The sequence below is a fragment of the Mandrillus leucophaeus genome, unplaced genomic scaffold, assembly GCF_000951045.1.
Source record: "Mandrillus leucophaeus isolate KB7577 unplaced genomic scaffold, Mleu.le_1.0 Scaffold614, whole genome shotgun sequence".
Lineage (NCBI taxonomy): Eukaryota > Metazoa > Chordata > Mammalia > Primates > Cercopithecidae > Mandrillus > Mandrillus leucophaeus.
The window spans coordinates 617,300-636,364 of NW_012106631.1; positions in this window are offsets into that span (position 1 = coordinate 617,300).

Here is a 19,065-nt window from a genome sequence, read left to right on the forward strand (position 1 = left end):
TGTATCCTCAGACTTTGCTGAAGTTGCTTATCAGCTTAAGGAAATTTTGGGCTGAGACAATGGGGTTTTCTAAACATACAATCATGTCATCTGCAAACAGGGACAATTTGACTTCCTCTTTTCCTGATTGAATACGCTTTCTTTCTCTTGCCTGATTTCCCTGGCCAGAACTTCCAACACTATGTTGAATAGGAGTGGTGAGAGAGGGCATCCCTGTCTTGTGCCAGTTTTCAAAGGGAATGCTTCCAGTTTTTGCCCATTATGATACTGGCTGTGGGCTTGTCATAAATAGCTCTTACTATTTTGAGATATGTTCCATCTATACCCAGTTTATTGAGAGTTTTTAGCATGAAGGGCTATTGAATTTTGTCGAAGGCCTTTTCTGCATCTATTGAGATAATCGTGGTTTTTGTCATTGGTTCTGTTTATGTGATGGATTATGTTTATTAATTTGTGCATGTTGAATCAGCCTTGTATCCCAGGGATGAAGCTGACCTGTTTGTGGTGGATAAGCTTTCTGATGTGCTGCTGGATTTGGTTTGCCAGTATTTTATTGAGGATCTTCGCATCAGTGTTCATCAGGGATATTGGTCTAAAATTCTTTTTTGTTGTTGTGTCTCTGCCAAGCTTTGGTATCACGATCCTGACCTCATAAAATGAGTTAGGGAGAATTCCCTCTTTTTCTATTGATTGGAATAGTTTCAGAAGGAATGGTGCCAGCTCCTCTTTGTACCTCTGGTAGAATTCAGCTGTGAATCCCTCTAGTCCTGGACATTTTTTGGTTGGTAGGCTATTAATTATTGCCTCAATTTCAGAGCCTATTATTGGTCTATTCAGAGATTCAGCTTCTTCCTGGTTTAGTCTTGCGAGGGGGTATGTGTCCAGGAATTTATCCATTTCTTCAAGGTTTTCTAGTTTATTTGTGTAGAGGTGTTTACAGTATTCTCTGATGGTAGTTTGTATTTTTGTGGGATAGGTGGTGATATCCCCCTTATCATTTTTTATTGCATCTGTTTCATCCTTCTCTTCTCTTCTTTATTAGTCTTGCTAGCGGTCTATCAATTTTGTTGATCTTTTCTAGAAACCAGCTCTTGGATTCATTGATTTTTTGAAGGTTTTTTGTGTCTCTATCTCTTTCAGTTCTGCTCTGATCTTAGTTACTTCTTGTCTTCTGCAAGCTTTTGAATTTGTTTGCTCTTGCTTCTCTAGTTCTTTTAATTGTGACGTTAGGGTGTCGATTTTAGCTCTTTCCTGCTTTCTCTTGTGGGCATTTAGTGCTATAAATTTCCCTCTACACACTGCTCTAAATGCATCCAAGATATTCTGGTACGTTGTGTCTTTGTTCTCATTGGTTTCAAAGATCATCTTTTTTCTGTCTTCATTACTTACCCAGTAGTCATTCAGGAGCAAGTTGTTCAGTTTCCATGTAGTTGTGCAGTTTTGAATTAGTTTCTTAATCCTGAGTTCTAATTTGATTGCACTGTGGTCTGAGAGACAGTTTGTTGTGATTTCTGTTTTTTTACATTTGCTGAGGAGTGCTTTACTTCCAACTATGTGGTCAATTTTGGAATAAGTGCGATGTGGTGCTGAGAAGAATGTATATTCTGTTGATTTGGGATGGAGAGTTCTGTAGATGTCTATTAGGTCTGCCTGGTGCAGAGCTGAGTTCCAGTCCTGGATATCCTTGTTGATCTTCTGTCTCGTTGATCTAATATTGACAGTGGGGTGTTAAAGTCTCCCATTATTATTGTGTGGGAGTCTAAGTCTCTTTGTAGGCTTCTAAGGACTTGCTTTATGAATCTGGGTGATCCTGTGTTAGGTCCATATATATGTAGGATAGTTAGCTCTTCTTGTTGAATTGATCCATTTACCATTATGTAATGACCTTCTTTGAGTCTTTTGATCTTTGTTGGTTTAAAGTCTGTTTTATCAGAGACTAGGATTGCAACCCCTGCTTTCTTTTGCTTTCCATTTGCTTGTTAGATCTTCCTCCATCCCTTTATTTTGAGCCTATGTGTCTCTTTGCACATGAGATAGATCTCCTGAATACCGCACACTGATGGGTCTTGACTCTTCATCCAATTTGCCAGTCTATGTCTTTTAATTGGGGCATTTAGCCCACTTACATTTAAGGTTAATTGTTATGTGTGAATTTGATCCTGTCATTATGATGTTAGCTGGTTATTTTGATGCATTTTCTTCATAGCATCCATGGTCTTTAAAATTTGGCATGTTTTGGCAGTGGCTAGTACTGGTTATTCCTTTCTATGTTTAGTGCTTCCTTCAGGAGCTCTTACAAGGCAGGCGTGGTGGTGACAAAATCTCTCAGCATTTGCTTGTCTGTAAAAATTTTTATTTCTTCTTCACTTATGAAGCCTAGTTTGGCTGGATATGAAATTCTGGGTTGAAAATTCTTTTCTTTAAAAATGTTGAATATTGGCCCCCACTCTCTTCTGGCTTGTAGGGTTTCTGCAGAGAGATCTGCTGTTAGTCTGATGGGTTTCCCTTTGTGGGTAACTCAACCTTTCTCTCTGGTTGCCCTCAATATTTTTTCTTTCATTTCAACCTTGGTGATTCTGACAATTAAGTGTCTTGGGGTTGCTCCTCTTGAGGAATATCTTTATGATGTTCTTGTAGCTGTGCAAAAGAAAAAAAAAAAAGCTGCACAACTACATGGAAACTGAACAACTTGCTCCTGAATGTTGGCCTGCTTGCTAGATTGGGGAGGTTCTCCTGGATAATATCCTGAAGGGTATTTTCCAACTTGGTTCCATTCTCCCCATCACTTTGTGGTGTACCAATCAAATGTAGATTTGGTCTTTTCACATAGTCCCATATTTCTTAGAAGCTTTGTTCATTTCTTTTTACTCTTTTTTCTCTAACCTTGTCTTCTCACTTTATTTCATTAATTTGATCTTCAATCACTGATACCCTTTCTTCCCCTTGATCGAATTGGCTATTAAAGCTTGTGCATGTGTCACCAACTTCTCGTGCATGGTGTCAGCTCCATCAGGTAATTTAAAGTCTTCTCTACGCTGTTTATTCTAGTTAGCCATTTGTCTAACCTTTTTTCAAGGTTTTTAGCTTCCTCATGATGGGCTCAGACATGCCCCTTTAGCTCAGAGACGTTTGTTATTACTGACCTTCTGAAGTCTACTTCTGTCAACTCATCAAAGTCATTCTCCGGCCAGCTTCATTCTGTTGCTGGCAAGGAGCTGCAATCCTTCGGAGGAAAAGAGGCGCTCTGGTTTTCAGAATTTTCAGCTTTTCTGCTCTGGGTTCTCCCCATCTTTGTGGTTTTATTTAATTTTGTCTTTGATGTTGGCGACCTACAATGGGGTTTTGGTGTAGATGTCCTTTTTGTTGATATTGATGTTCTTTCTGTTTGTTTGTTTTCCTTCTGACAGTCAGGTCCCTCAGCTTCAGGTCTGTTGGAGTTTGCTGGAGGTCCACTCCAGACCCTCTTTGCCTGGGTATCACCAGCGGAGGCTGCAGAACAGCAAATATTGCAGAACAGCAAGTATTGCTGCCTGATCCTTCCTCCGGAAGCTTCGTTCCAGAGGGGCACCCACCTATATGAGGTGTCTGTCTGCCCCTACTGGGAGGTGTCTCCCAGTTAGGCTACACGAGGGTCAGACCCACTTGAGGAAGCAGTCTGTCTGTTCTCAGAGCTCAAACGCCATGTTGGGAGAACCACTGCTCCCTTCAGAGCTCTCAAACAGGGACGTTTAAGACTGACAAAATTGTCTGCTGCCTTTTTTCAGCTATGCCCTGCCCACAGAGGTGGAATCTAGCAGCAGTAGGCCTTGCTGAGCTGCGGTGGGCTCTGCCCAGTTCGATCTTCCCAGTCGCTTTGTTCACTTATTCAAGCCTCAGCAATGGTGGATGCCCCTCCCTCAGCCAGGCTGCTGCCTCACAGTCTGATCTCAGACTGCTGTGCTAGCAGTGAGCAAGGCTCTGTGGGCATGGGACCTGCCAAGTCGGGCATGGGACCTGCCAAATCAGGCACGGGAGAGAATCTCCTTGTCTGCTGGTTGCTAAGACCTAGGGAAAAGCACAGTATTTGGGTGGGAGTGTCCCGTTTTTCCAGGTACTGTATGCCACTGCTTCCCTTGGCTAGGAAAGGGAAATCCCCTGAACCCTTGTACTTCCTGGGTGAAGAGACGCCCTACCCTGCTTCAGCACACCCTCTGTGGGCTGTACTCACTGACCAATTGGTCCCAATGTGATGAACCAGGTACCTCAGTTGGAAATGCAAAATGCAGAAATCGCCCGTCTTCTGTGTCTATCACACTGGGAGCTGCAGATCAGAGCTGTTCCTATTCAGCCATCTTGGAATGTGTCTCAATTGTACGTATTTTCAAAAGGTAAATTTTCTCTTTAGAAATAACTCATTTGTTCATCAAAATGTTCATCTTCTTACTTCAATGAGACTATCATTTCCTTTAGTGTACTTCCAAAATGCCTCCTGAATAATTCTGTATCCTGATTTTCCCTCTAACTTGGTGAAAATGCTTGAGGAGCAGTCAATTAGAAGCAATGCGGCATATGGTGATTTTAAGATCAGTAAACTATGTAGAAAGGGATTGTCTTATTTTTTTTTTTCCTGATGTTTTGGTTCTTTCTGAAACTCTGCATTTCTTAAAACTTGAGGAGAAACAATAATTTTAGTTGTTTGGTGTAAGACAGAGAGCATTTCAGAATTAATTCTACATTGAATTAGAAGTTCTAGGGTGGCTAATACATCTAGTGGACTCCAGATCTCTGATTCTATACTAAGTTTTAATAGTTCCATGTTAACTTGATTCTAAAAATGAATCCATCAAAGGTTTCCCGTTGTGAACATGCTTATTGTTAATTAACAATAGAATGTAACATACAATAAAGAAGAAGTATGGGCTGGGCAAAAGCGTTCAACTGTTACTTTTTAAAGAAACTAGAGTCTGAATAGGAAGTGAATCATACTTTTTATTTTTATAAACTTCACAACAAACCCAGAATTCTTATTTTACTTCACTGAGAGAAAGTCTGAGAACCTTGATATTCTCTAGAGCACATAACAGATGCAGTGATAATTCTAAGCCTTAGACATTTGGCATAGTTGAGGTTTTATGACAAGATATTCTGGCAGAAGAGAGAAGACCCTAATGAGCAAAGTAATCTTGTTAACCTTTAAAGTATTATCCTTTTGGATCCCATGAGGTTTTTTTAACAGATACATCATTTGTTTATATCATTTCAGTTCTGTGATTTGATATATTTCCAAAACTGGCTTCAAGGTCTTATTTATTTTATCCTCCAAATGAGCCTAGTAAAGTAGAAACATAACTGCATTGTTGAAAGTCATTTGTTGTTTGCAAGCTTCCTCTCTTTCCCTTCCCATAAAATACAATTTAGTACTTAAGCTTTTTCTTTCAATAATGTATGCTAAAGCATTGTCCATCGATGCCACATTTCCCTTTGTAGGTTACAAATAAGGGTGGCTGTGTGAAATAAGACGATATCTGATTATGTGGCCTGGAACTTCGTCTTTCCTAGTTTTTGCACAACTACAAGACTGAGAGTTAAAGGGAATGGGACAGTAAGACCTGGTGAGAGCAGCACATGAAGCCTAGTGTGACACTGGCTGCCCCAAGTTTGGAGGGACCTCAGGAGACCCATTTTATTCTAGGTCCAGGAGGAGGCTGGCCTCTACTTGCTTTAGACATAGACTTCATGGATGCAGACCTCCTTCAAGGAGGGTCTGAAGTTGACAGGGAAAGGCAAGGATTTTGTAGCTCTTAGGCACTTCATTATTACCAACAGGTAGCTGCCAAGTTCACTGCCCTCTTGCTTGACGATCAGTCTGAGTACTCTTTCCCCTACTGCCAACTTGCCCATGGAAGGCCTGAGCCACAGGCTACTAAGTAACAATTTGCCAAATATACTAATTTCCTTTTGGTTATTTGTTCTCTAGAAGCCCAGCATTTCTGAAATCACTAAAACTTCACTGTGTGGAAACCATCACACACACATTTATTTTTGCTTCTCTCTTCATTACAGGGATAGGAAAGTGCACATATTAGGAGAGTTTTACCTCCATGGCATTTGTTGCTTATACCCCATTATGTAGTGATAATAGCAGAGAATATAGATAGAAGAAGAAAGCTCCCCACCACCACCAAAATGAACAACATTATTAAAAATTAGCCCTTGCAGAGAAAAAGAAATGCTTATACACTACTGGTGGGTGTGTAAATTAGTTCAACCATTGTGGAAAGCAGTGTGACAATTCTTCAAAGAGCTAAAAACAGAACCCAGCAATCCCATTACTGGGTATATACCCCAAGGAATATAAATTGTTCTATCATAAAGACACATGCATACGTTTGTTCACTGCAGTACTTTCACAATAGCAAAGACATAGAATCAACCTAAATGCCCATCAGTGACAGACTAGATAAAGAAAATGTACATATACACCATGGAATACTATGCAGCCATAAAAGAGAATGAGATCATGTCCTTTTCAAGAACATGGCTGGAGCTAAAGACCATTATCCTTAGCAAACTAACACAGGAACAGAAAACCAAATACCACATGTTCTCACTTATAAGTGGAAGCTAAGTGATGAGAACACGTGGACACATAGAGGTGAACAATACACACTGGGGCTTACTGGAGTGTGGAAGGTGAGAGGAGGGAGAAGACTATGAAAAATAACGGGTACTAGGCCTAATATGTGGGTGACAAAATAATTTGTATAACAAATACCCATGGTGTGGGTTTACCTATATAACAAGCCTTCACATGTACTCCTGAACTTAAGAGTTAAAAAAAAAAATTAATCTTTACTGAGTGCTTCCTCTGCACCAGACATTGAATTAACCATTGCACATGGATTATTTTAGTTAGCCCTCAAAACAGCTCGAAGACATCGGTTTGAGAGGTTGGGAGTCTGATAGGTCACACAGTTTTGTATGCATGACCCATCAAACTTACCTTTAACCCATTTTTTAGAATGGGATGGAAACCTATGACTGCCTATTACAGAGTCAAGCTCTTAATTGTGCTACATATTGGCTACCATTCTTTCCCTGTCCCATTTAGTTTGTGATAGGAATAGAACAGGAGCATAGGAAGAAAATGAATAGTTACAACTCAGTAAAGAGAGAATAATTAGAATGTGTGTACTGTCTACTTATTCACTGTAAATTGCGATTTGCTAGCATTGTGGGTCGTGAATGCTTGCTACCATGGTTCATGAGTACGTAATTACCTAACATTGCTAAATCTGGCCAGGAGAATCTGTCCTTTGATGAACCCAAGTGTGTGTGAGAGAGATCTTAGGCTGGTTTCTGGATTAAGATTCTTCCTGAGATTTGTAACCTCAAACATTTGGCCAGCTTCCTTACTGTGCATCCCCAGTCGAAGCCCAAAGGATACTTAGGCAGAATGGACTGGTTCATGAAGCAACTTTCCACTGGCTGTGGGTTTGAGTGCCTATGCTCTGTACTAAAGCATCCATAACTGATTCCTACTCTTGAAGTCTGGGGGTTAGACATGAGCTGGTCCTGAACTCAGGAAGTGAACTCTGTCTGGCTTGAATCTTCTTGTAGGAACAATAACCAGTCTAGGAACTGAGTGCTATGCAATGCAGAATTGATTGGCTACTATATCACAAGTGAAAAATGATATCTGGATGCCCTGAGATTATTTGGACCTCTGTTTTCCTTCAAAGAAAAGTAATTTTTATTTGCTTTTTAGAAATGTACTTTTATTAAATAGTAACAAGATACTTTTTAAAAATACAGACTATATAAAAAGAAAACTATAAACCATAGTTCCATTGCCCAAAGATCAACACTAACAGTCTATTAACATTCAGTCTTTTTTTTTCTAGTTTTATTAGAAAGAAGTGTGTGTATGTGTGTGTTTACATTAAGAAGTATTTGCACCTTATTAATTTGTCCTTAGTAAATACTTGTTGAGTAAATGAAAAATTAACATTAGATTCTGACCTTTTTTTCAGAGGAATTTTTAAATAAACAATTACAGTGCTGTCCCCATAATGAGATACACATTTCATAATAAAATTATTTACTTTGAATCCAAATGCCATCATGAGAGTAATTTGGCACCAACAATATCACATTATTAAAATAATATTAATGTGGTCAGTTTAGTCTGGTGTGGTTTGTTCTTTAGGACTCCTCTGATGTGATGAATATTTTATGTGTTGATGGTAATAATAATTGCTAACACGTACCGAGTGCTCAGAATACATTAGCCATCAGGAAAATTTCTAATTGCTCTCCATTTATTAACTAATTTAATATTCAGAAAAGCCATAAGATTACCTACAGGTTACAGAGGAAGAAACTAAACTAGTTTTCTCCAGGTCACACAGTTAATGAGTAGTGGAACTGGGACATGAACCCAGGCAGTCTGGGTCCAAAGCCTTTGAGTATAGCTACTATACTATAACAGGACACTCTTCCAGGCATATTATATCATTATTTCCCTTCCTGGAATTTTTTATGTTAGTTAATCATTAGTCAATTTGAGTATATTTTCACTAGGTGTTACATTTAATATACTTTTGAGAGCAAGTAACAAGAAAATGTTATTCAAACTGGCTTAAACCAGTGATTCTCAAACTTTAGTCTGCATCGGAATCCCCTGAAGGGCATCTTAAAGCATGGATTGCTGAGCTAGCTCCTCCCTGAGTTTCTGATTCCACATTTCTGGGATAGGGTTTTAGATTTTGTATTTGAATAGATTCCCAGGTGAGGCTGATGCTTCTGGTCTAGGACTATGCTTTGAGAAAACTCACTGACCTTAGTCAAGATTTCTGCTTTAGCCTGGCTTAATACAATTCTACAGCTCTATTCCTCTGCATCTCTCTTAGCTATTATCTCCTCTGTGTATCTTCCTGATCTTCAAACTGTAGCAAGATGACTGCAGCAGTTTTAAGCCTTGAATCTATGCACAAAGATATGCAACAAAAGAGAAACCAGTTATTTCAGCAATTTTTGTAAGAACAAGGAAATTCCTTTATCAACGACTTTGAAAATTTCTTTGGGTCTTGACCTACATTAGATCACCTCTCTGTTGTTGAACAAATTCTAATGGGCAGGAGAGCTCTGCTTGCTGATTGGCTTAGGCTTAGATGAAAAAAGAGAACTTTTCTATTTAACCTTCCTTTCTACTGTTTAGGTTCAAAGCACATTTTTTAAAGAAGCATTTCTTTTTTCAGGCAAAATCTTCAGAATCTATCTTTGAAAAACTATAGACTATAAAATTTTACCTTCCCAAGTCAACTTTAAAGCTAATACTTTAAGTTTACATATTAATAACAATATGACAATATTTACAATTATAGAACAAATGCATGTATTTAAACAGTGCCTTTACACAAACTACTGAACAAGATTTTTCTCCTAAATACCTATCTATATCCAAAGTCTCACTGTAGTTATGAAGAGGTCATCGATTTATAGAGTGCTTGCAAAATACTGGGAGCCACACTTCACTGCATTGATCAATTTTATCTGCTTGCCAACCTTAATAATTTGGTCATATTATTATCTATGTTTTACAGATAAGGACTATAAGGCATCTATACTATAATAGTACATATCTAATTTAACTTAAATTAATATAACAATTTATTTTTCTTGAAACTATATAATGTCCACCCTGGTATAATACATAATTGTTTCAGAAATTATCTCTATGAAGTACATATTAAAAAATAACTAATCTTGGGCTGGGCACGGTGGCTCATGCCTGTAATCCCAGCACTATGGGAGGCTGAGGTTGACGAGGTCAGGAGATTGAGACCTTCCTGGGTAACACGGTGAAACTCTGTCTCTACTAAAAAATACAAAAAAAATTAGCCGGGCGTGGAGGCAGGCGCCTGTAGTCCCAGATACTTGGGAGGCTGAGGCAGGAGAATGGCGTGAACCCAGGAGGCAGAGGCTGCAGTGAGCTGAGATCATGCCACTGCACTCCAGCCTGAGCGACAGAGCGAGACTACGTCTCAAAAAAATAAAATAAAATAAAATAAAATAAAAATAACTAATCTTAAGGAAGTTATGCTGATGTATGTTGTTTTCATATCTAGTTTAATTAAATTTAAATGTCTATACTTAGTATTTATTATGTATATTATATAGTATGTATAAAACACATAATACACTTACATGTTTATTTTACATATATACAATATATGTGTGTGTGTGTTTACAGAGAGTGAGAAAAAAAAATCTCTTACTATAATGCCTGGCTCATAGAAAGTACCCTATAATAACATTAGCTTTTATTGATATTTTTATTTAATTCAATGTAACAGCTATTTGTTGGGGAACTATTAGCTATGAAGTATTTTGCAAGGAAATGAGTAGATATTCATATATACTAACATTAAACACTGTATATTAAACACCAGGCCCTTTAACATAGGCTCTTCTTAATACACTCATTACAGAGGTAATTTCTCAAGCAAATTAGTCGTGTAACTTGTGTCTTGATAACAGCACAGGGAGTTAAGACTGCCAAAATCAACAGCGTATTTCAAAGGCTTCCAGGTTCTCTGTAACAAAGGCTGAGTAAGCCATGACTCATAATCGGGAAACTTCTATTTGAAGGCCTGATTATCTTTCTTAATATCTGGAGTGTGGGAAAGACTGGTAGCAGTGCGCAGCAGGTTAGGGAGGAGTTCCGTTCTGTTTCCAGGGCCACAAAGAGAGTGAGAAGCACATAGTGGAAGTTCTCCAGAGAAGCTTTTTCTCTTTCAAGGGAGCCCTAGAGACACACAGAGTGATCTGAAACATATTCAGGACAATTGAGCTGTTAAAATTCATGATTTACTCCAGTATCTGGCTAAGTCCATCATGTACCATCACCAGGAGCCAGCTAGCCTCTGTCTTGCACCAAGTCACTCTGGGTTGCTTGCTGCTTCTGTCTGTTTTATTTATTCATGTGGGCAGGAGGAGGGAGAACTAGGGTTGGAGGAGAGAGGAGAAGGGTTAGGGGAGGTGTGTTTTAAGGCTCCATTTTGAACCCGCACATAATATAATTGAAAGAGAACCGTTTTCCAGTTGCCCAGAAACACATCTAAACATTGGCTATCACGTACTGTTGTGTGGCTTTGATTAATGCCTTAACATTTCTGAATCACAGTTTCCTGTTGTTCAAGACAGTGACATTATCAACATAGTGAATTTGTTATAAAAAATTAATTAGAGTACAAGTGAAAAAGAACCATCTCAATGTCTGGCACATAGTAAGCTCTCGAAGAAGAAAACGAGGAATGAAAAAAGAAACCTAGTGAGTTGGTGTTATGCTAAATAACTATTATATTTAAAATGACTACGTAATTTACATCCCAAAGATGTTTTTGAGAATAAAAGGATCACTATTAATAATTAGCTCAGGACTGGGTGCAGTGGCTCCTGCCTGTAATCCCAGCACTTTGGAAGGCCGAGGTAGGCAGATCGCTTGAGCTCAGGAGTTTGAGACTAGTCTGGGGAATATAGCAAAACCTCATCTCTACAAAAAGTGTGGTGGCACAGCCCTGTAGTCCCAGCTACTGGGGGCACTGAGGTGGGAGGATCCACTGGAGCCCGAGAGGCAGAGGTTGCAGTGAGCTGAGATCAAAACCCTGCACTACAGCCTGGGTGAGACAGCGATACCCTGTCTCAAAAAAATAAAAATAAAAATAAAAATTAGCTCAGAACAACAGATCAAACAAGCGCTGTCCTGAGCAAATCTGAAGGCATGGTCATTCTAATTATAATCATGCTGCTCTATTGATGGGGTTAAAGGTAGGAGTCGGAAGTCCTTATTTCTTGAGATCATAAATTTGCAATCACATAACTTTTCTCTAGGTTTCTCTCAGATACTTAATGGTTGTCATTAGATCATGTATACAAAAATAGTCTGTGATAAGTGATAGGGTAGACAAAGGAATGTGGATGGCCCAGTTTTCTTTTTCCTCTAAACTGGAAAAAACCTAAATCTCACTTTTTCCCCTAAACTGAAAAAAAAGAAAAAATGAAATCTCCCTCTTGCCTGAACAGCAACCGCAATGCTTAGAACTCACAAAAATACCACTTAGCTCAGACATCAGAGAAATGTCCCTGGAGTTGGTGGGCTGAAGGTAGGGAGGAGACTTGTCATAAAAGTTTGCTTTTCAATTCCATAATTTAAGTTCATGATCTGGAAAGCATTTCCTCTTTCCTGTTGTTGTGTAATCCAGGATATACTTTTATGATATACTCGATGGCGTGCAAATCAATGACTAAATTCAGAGGTAGTGGAATATTGTTATACCTCCTAATTTAAATTCCTATTTTATATGGCACAAAGAGTCCTGCCATTCTCCTAAAGAAACTTTTAAAACATGGAGGCGAAAAAGAAGAAATATTATCATTTTAAACACTTTGTAAAATTCTAATTTTTAAACACGGGAAAAGAGAAATACAATGTATAAAAGAGATACATTAAAAATCTGGCATTATCTCTTTATTTTGAAGATTGATCCTGAACTTTCTTAACTTTTGCTGTCAAATTCTGACTTTTCTAAGAAATCCAAAGGAGGCACTTTGAGCCTCAATCCAAGAAATTGTCTGGGCCTTACCATTTACATTTTAGGAAAGAAGTCTAGAAAAAGTCAAGCTAAAAGGCTGGATGCTGCTTCACCTGGCCACTCTCCTACTCACAAAAGTGAACCTGGGCAGATCCTTTATTGGTTCATTCATTCATTAATTTAACAGGAATTTATTATGCGCCTACTAAGTGCCATGTTCCAGGCCAAATGCTGGAGATTCAAGCATGGTCATGCCATTTCCAGGCTTAAAATCCAATGAAGCAGATGGCATTGCTGTAAAGAATTATTAGAAAATGGGATCAAGACTAATGATAGAGGAAGTTCAAGACACTATGAGAGCCCATAGCAGTCTATGGGTCAGGGAAGGCTCTCTGAATATGGATCTTTTTCCAGCTGAGTAAGATGAGCAGGAATTGGTTATTTTGTAAAATGGTGCCCAGTGCAGGAAGGACAATATGTAAGGGAGGGGAAAAAAGAGAGAGGTTGGTGTGAGGATCTGAAATTAGACAAGTATGGCTAGAATGAGGTCACTCAGTCACCATGAGGCTAAAGAGGCAAGCAAGGGCCCAATTACAGAGGCTTTGAAGTCATATTAGGAGCTCAGGGTTTACCCTATTGATAGCTGGGGTGTTTCTAAACATTGAGCGATTTTATGAAGAAGGTTGACATGATCATGTGTGCATTTTATAGAGAGAATTCTGGCTTCAGAAGATCAATTAGACAATGACATAATGGTCAAGATCAAAATTAACAGCAATTTCTGCAAAGATGTTGTCATTGGAATTGGAGAAATTTAGTAAGGAAATATTAGCAGGACATGGTGATTCCTGAGTAGACGGTGATGCCCCTAAATGATGTGGAGAATATATAAGGAGAAGAAGTGGGTTTAGAAGGTGGTGATACCCACCTTAAACAGTTGAATGTGAAATGTCCTCAACATATTCAAGTGAAGATTTCCAACAGAAAGTTGATTGTATGGGCCAAGGGCTCAGGAGGGCATGGTGAACCACATTTAGAGATTGGGGAGTCATTAGGGTATAAGTAGCCTTTGAAGCTCAGGGAGTAGATGTGACACCCTGAAGAGAGTAGGCAGAATGAGAGAAAAGCAGGTCAAGGACAGTCTCCCAAGGAACATCAACATATAAAGCAGTAGCAGGGCCGCTCTTGTGTTTCTCTGGCCCTGAGATTTCAAAAGGTCTTCATAACAACAGGCAGCATGTGACCACGATTTAACTGGTGATAAGACGAAGTGTCTGATATTATGCATGGGGTTAGAGTGCCAGTCAATATCTACTGGTAGTTCTAAAAGTAGATTCCAACTTGAGAAAAACATTTCTTGATGGCCTGTGGAAATGAAGAGGAGTCATAGTCTGACTATGTCACTAATGTTTCAGCAGTTTCTTTGCTTTTCTTTCCCTTCTTTGGTAATGCTCCATCCAGCACATGCTGGCCTGGCAACATTCCAGGCATAAACAGCTTAAAGACTGCTCTCAGTTTATTCTTACATAATATTCTCACTCATATTATAGAAAAAGGAAGTTTTATGATGGGGTAGTTGGAAAATAAAGTATATGCTTACCCTAGCCATGAACTATAATTAGAAAGACCAAAAATACCTTAAGTGGTAATTCAACACTCACTTTTCTCAAGAATCTCATAAAAAATAAGGAATGCAAAGGTCCTGATAAAAGTTTTTAAATATACACTGACAATGAAATAGATGCTCTTATTTTTCTGTTTCCAGTCTGCATGACATCCACTTACACACACTGTCTCTTCATTTTAACAGACAAATCTTAGAATCAAGGCGTGCTAAATCTGAAAGGATCTCAAAGACCGCCTCTAACTCAAGCCCTCTTCCCACTGGCCCCTTGCCTACTTTCTAGATGAGAAACATAAGATGCTGGAATGATGACACTAAGAACTTTTGCATGTTGCTGTATATTTAAATAATAATGTTTACATTCAAGAGAAAATAAGTTAATCACATTGGTTAATATCCTCAGCTCTTGGAATTGACTATCTGGGTTTGACCTTGGGCAAATTACTTAACCTCTCACTTTCTTAGTTTTTGCACCTATAAAATTAGTTAATGATAGTATCTACTCACAGATGTTGGGAGATAATTCTCTACATGTTTCTCACATTTCTGCCTGTCTTGAGTGCAGAAACACTGACAATTCTTGTTTCAGACTATATTTTTAAAGATGTTAGTATAGCAAACTGCCTTGAAAGATACATTTTTCTCCAGAGCAAAGGGCAGGTATGCTGACTTTCTAGCATGATAAAGACAATGTCTACCTCTGGAGCAAAGGTGAGCATACTTCCTGCCGTTTTGAAATATTTGGGTTCCCTAATCTCAGGATTTCTGTCCTGTAAGAGTACCATCTCCAAATGTAGGTGTCATCTGGCCCTCAGAGAACTGGTACAAATGGTGGTACTCTATTATTCTTGATGGGAATACAAGTTCAGCATCCCTAATCCCAAAATTCAAAATCCAAAATGCTCCAAAATCTGAAATGTTTGGAGTACCGACATACCACCACATCTGGGAAATTGCACACCTGACCTCATGTGATGAGCCACAGTCAAAACGCAGTAAGAACTTTTGTTTCATGCACAAATATTTTAGAAAATATTTTATAAAATTACCAATTACCTTCAGGTGATGTGTATAAGGTATACATGAAACATAAATGAATTTAGTGTTTAGACTTTGGTGCCATTCTCAAGATATCTCCTTTCATACATCCAAATATTCCAAAATCTGAAAAATCCCAAACCTGAAACACCTCTTGTCCCAAGATAAGAGATACTTCATCTGTAATGAAGTCCTCTGTCTCTGACCCAGAAGTCTCGTATCTTTTGTCAGGATCCATGCATTTGTGATAAGCTAGCATGTTAGCTTACAAGTATAATAAAATCTCAGACTCTTCACAGTTCTTGGCAATGGATTTTGGTTAAGAAATCAGTAAATAAACATAAAGAACTTAGAAGAGTATTTGGCACAAAGCAACTAAAGACTGGTTAAATCAGTCCTACCCCTTCAGTAAGCCACTCACCAACAGCCTCATTCTAACTGTATGCTCTTGGGTAGGATGTAACATTTTTAAAAAATATATAATATGAAGATAATAAACTTTTATAAATTTTCTCATTTCCCTCTCTCCACCTCTCCCTGCCTCACTACTCACACATTTGAATATCATGTTTTCAATTGTGGGAAGGTTAAAATCAATGTGTAGTGTGACCAATGTTTGAGGGACAGTGTTTCTAAAAAATTCAAAGTTTTCTCTATTATCATCAACTCATTTTGTTATTTCTCTTTCTGATTCACTACATCAGCTGTTTTAAAACACTGGGGACTTTTTTCCTGATGTGTGTCCTATGCTATTTTCAGAGTTCTGTTTTCTATCTGCAAGCCTGTCAAACATAGTAGTTCTATCTTTTAAAAATAATGTTTCACCTTGTCTTTTTTTCTATAAGTTATACTTTTGAAAAATCAGAATGACCTTTTTCATGCAAAAGGAAGTAACTAGAAGAGGCAATATGCTGAATGATCAGGATGTGGGGCCTAAATCTTGGCTTATACCCATCTGGTGTACATGACCACCTACTTTATGTAAATTTAGGGATTTCAAAACCCCCATGTCTCCAGATCTTTGGAACATTGATTTGCAATGATCTTTGGTCATTATCAGTTTAGATAGATAGGGGCTTTGTCTTTAGCTGGTCACTGTTAAAACATCATAGTCAAGGATGATTACTATTAGAAGAACTACTTATCAACTAAACCTCCAAGAACATGAAAATTTTATTGTGCAGGGAGAAAACAGGGAGTAAGGGAAGAGTGTCTGGAGTGAGAGCTGTACCTGGGCAGAACACAGGAGGACATGATATTAGAGAGGTCTAGAGTTTGGCAATGTATGGGAACTTGGAAGGCTTTATTTATTTCCTTCTGTGTCCACAACGGGGAAACCACTCGAAGGATGAAAATAAGAGGTAGACTCTGCTTTTAAAGTACTTCTAGTCTAGCTGGGGAAATTAAGCCCACACAACCTAGGCAGAACACTGTATGTAATTATATTATGTGGTATAGATAAAACTATGCATATTGACAAGACTATTGACTTTGGACAAGAATATAAGACTTCAAAGAAGGGAGACATTCTTAAGTCAGGATTATTGACAGCTTTCTTTGGAAACGGTAATGAAAAATTAAAGAGGAGAAAGAAGAGTGGTCAAAGAAAGGAACAGCAATGTGCGCTCTGCCCATAGAGGGGTTGTGTGGGAGCAGTTACCAAAAGTTGAGGCAAAACAGTTTCCAGCACAATTTGGCTTTCAGCTGGGGACATCTTAGAAGGGAGACTTGGAGTTTGTGTGTGGCCATGACTCACAAAACTCCGTCATTCAATTCCTATATTTATAAAAACAAATTAAATGGAATTTGCTTGTTACTCTCCTAATTTGTGATGTGTTTGGCTCCATTAGGTTGCAGCAAGCATTACCTGGAAGCATCTATTATATAACAATTTTGGCATGGTATTAAGGACTGAATTAATAGAACCCTATAAGGCCTATTTTTGCCCTGTAGATGATTATAGTATTGTAACCAGATATACTAAGGAAACACTGATAATGGGAATATCATTAGCACATTCTTTGTAAGATGACTGGAAATGAGTGGCCTGTGCTGTAATACTCTGCTTTCAGTTACTCTGTCCTTGTTCCTCAGCCTTCTCTTCTGTAAGTTCTTATTTCTTCTCAAACTTTCTGGGTAAATCTCGGTAGAAAGTTTAGCAAGCTATATCTAGGAGATAGTAAAATAATCACATCTCAGGATGTGGGAAATCCTGCATTTATCCTTTCTGGATCTTGAAGAGATACCGCTTTAAGGATTGAAGGTCAACTCTCCTCTTGGAAAAATTTTGCAGGTAATTGCCAGTGATATGTACATTACAACAGGACCAGAGTTTTCAAAGTGAATCCAACTGGTGAGAAGGAATATTTCAAAAGAATAAGAACTAAAGAATTTAGGGAATTTAGACTCACTCCTAATACTTCAAATAGCAGCTTTATTTTTCCCTCAGAGAAGTCATTGCCAAAATGGACATATAGAAAAATCAACAGTTAATTTTATAAAACCCCATTAGCTTAAATCACGAAGAAATGATTATAGGAACCAGGGCTGGCTCCTCTCAATTCTGACCTGTTGTTTTACTGTTTAATGTAGAATTTTTGATAACCTTTGGATTCAGTACAGTGAAGAACTATCTTGTGAAGTGAAGAACAGACTTCACTTGGAAATAACTTACTGGCTTAAAGAGAGTCACAATTTCTTTGGCGGTAAATAAAGCATAATGCTATTGCTTATGGTTTTCATTAGCTGGGTTTTTTCCTGGTGAAAAGAGATGTTGAATAAGAATTTCTTTCTTACAAAAGCTTTGGTATTATTAACATAATTGACTAGGATTTGAAATTCCGTGAAAACAAATGACCTTTCACCAGTTCTTATTTTGAATATATGTATTCATTTAGTGCTTACTTGAGGATTTAGGATCTTGTTCACTATTGTTCTTTAGGATAACTTTGAAGAAAATATTGTTACATGAAACCATGGATGGTATTAACAGAGCTAATATCCCAGATGTTTGATGAATATTTTTATGAATCCTGTTATTTTATGAATATACAAGCTTCATTGAAATTATTTTTTTCCATTTTATTAAGTAGAATTTTCTATATTGAAAAGTGTAAGACTAAAAATATCAGAGTGCCATAACAAGGGAGAAGGATGACCATAAAAAGTGTGGGAAGAGGTTCAGTAGGTATTTTCTCTAGTCATTAGAAGATAATGTGCTAGACAGTTCCTGGAACATAGTCAGAGCTTTGATGTATTGTTTTTGATTGATTGATATACTAAGGAAATTGTTGCCCTTCACTGTCAGAAGTGAACATAGGATGTGAAAAGTAAATAAAGCCTGAAAGGGCAGCTTATACTGTATCGTTTTAAATTCTTCCTGTCTCTGGGCACCACACTTCCCCACAGCTTGTTTATGAAGGCCTATAGTATGGTGAAGATTCAGGAGGAAGGAATAATGGGGCCCTCCAACCAGGGGAAAAGAGAAAAGAAAGATCTGAAATGAAGGTGGGGCTCTGAGTTAGAAGCAAAAGTATACTTTCGAGGAAGGTGGTATAATCTCTGATTTAAGAAATCTGTAGTACTAAAGGGGGAAAAATATATCAGAGAAGTAGAACTGGAAACAGGGGCTTTGGATCCAAATTGTACACATCATTGGCTTCTCCAGTATCAGCTTTGTGTTCCCAGCTCATGGCAGGGAAGAGCCCTGAGGGATTCTGATCCTTACTTCCTCACCTCGGGGTAGCTTGAACTCTGAGGAGGTAAAGCAGGGACTGTTTCCTAATACTGTATATCCCTAAACTCTTTGATTGCTTTTTTTTTTTTTTT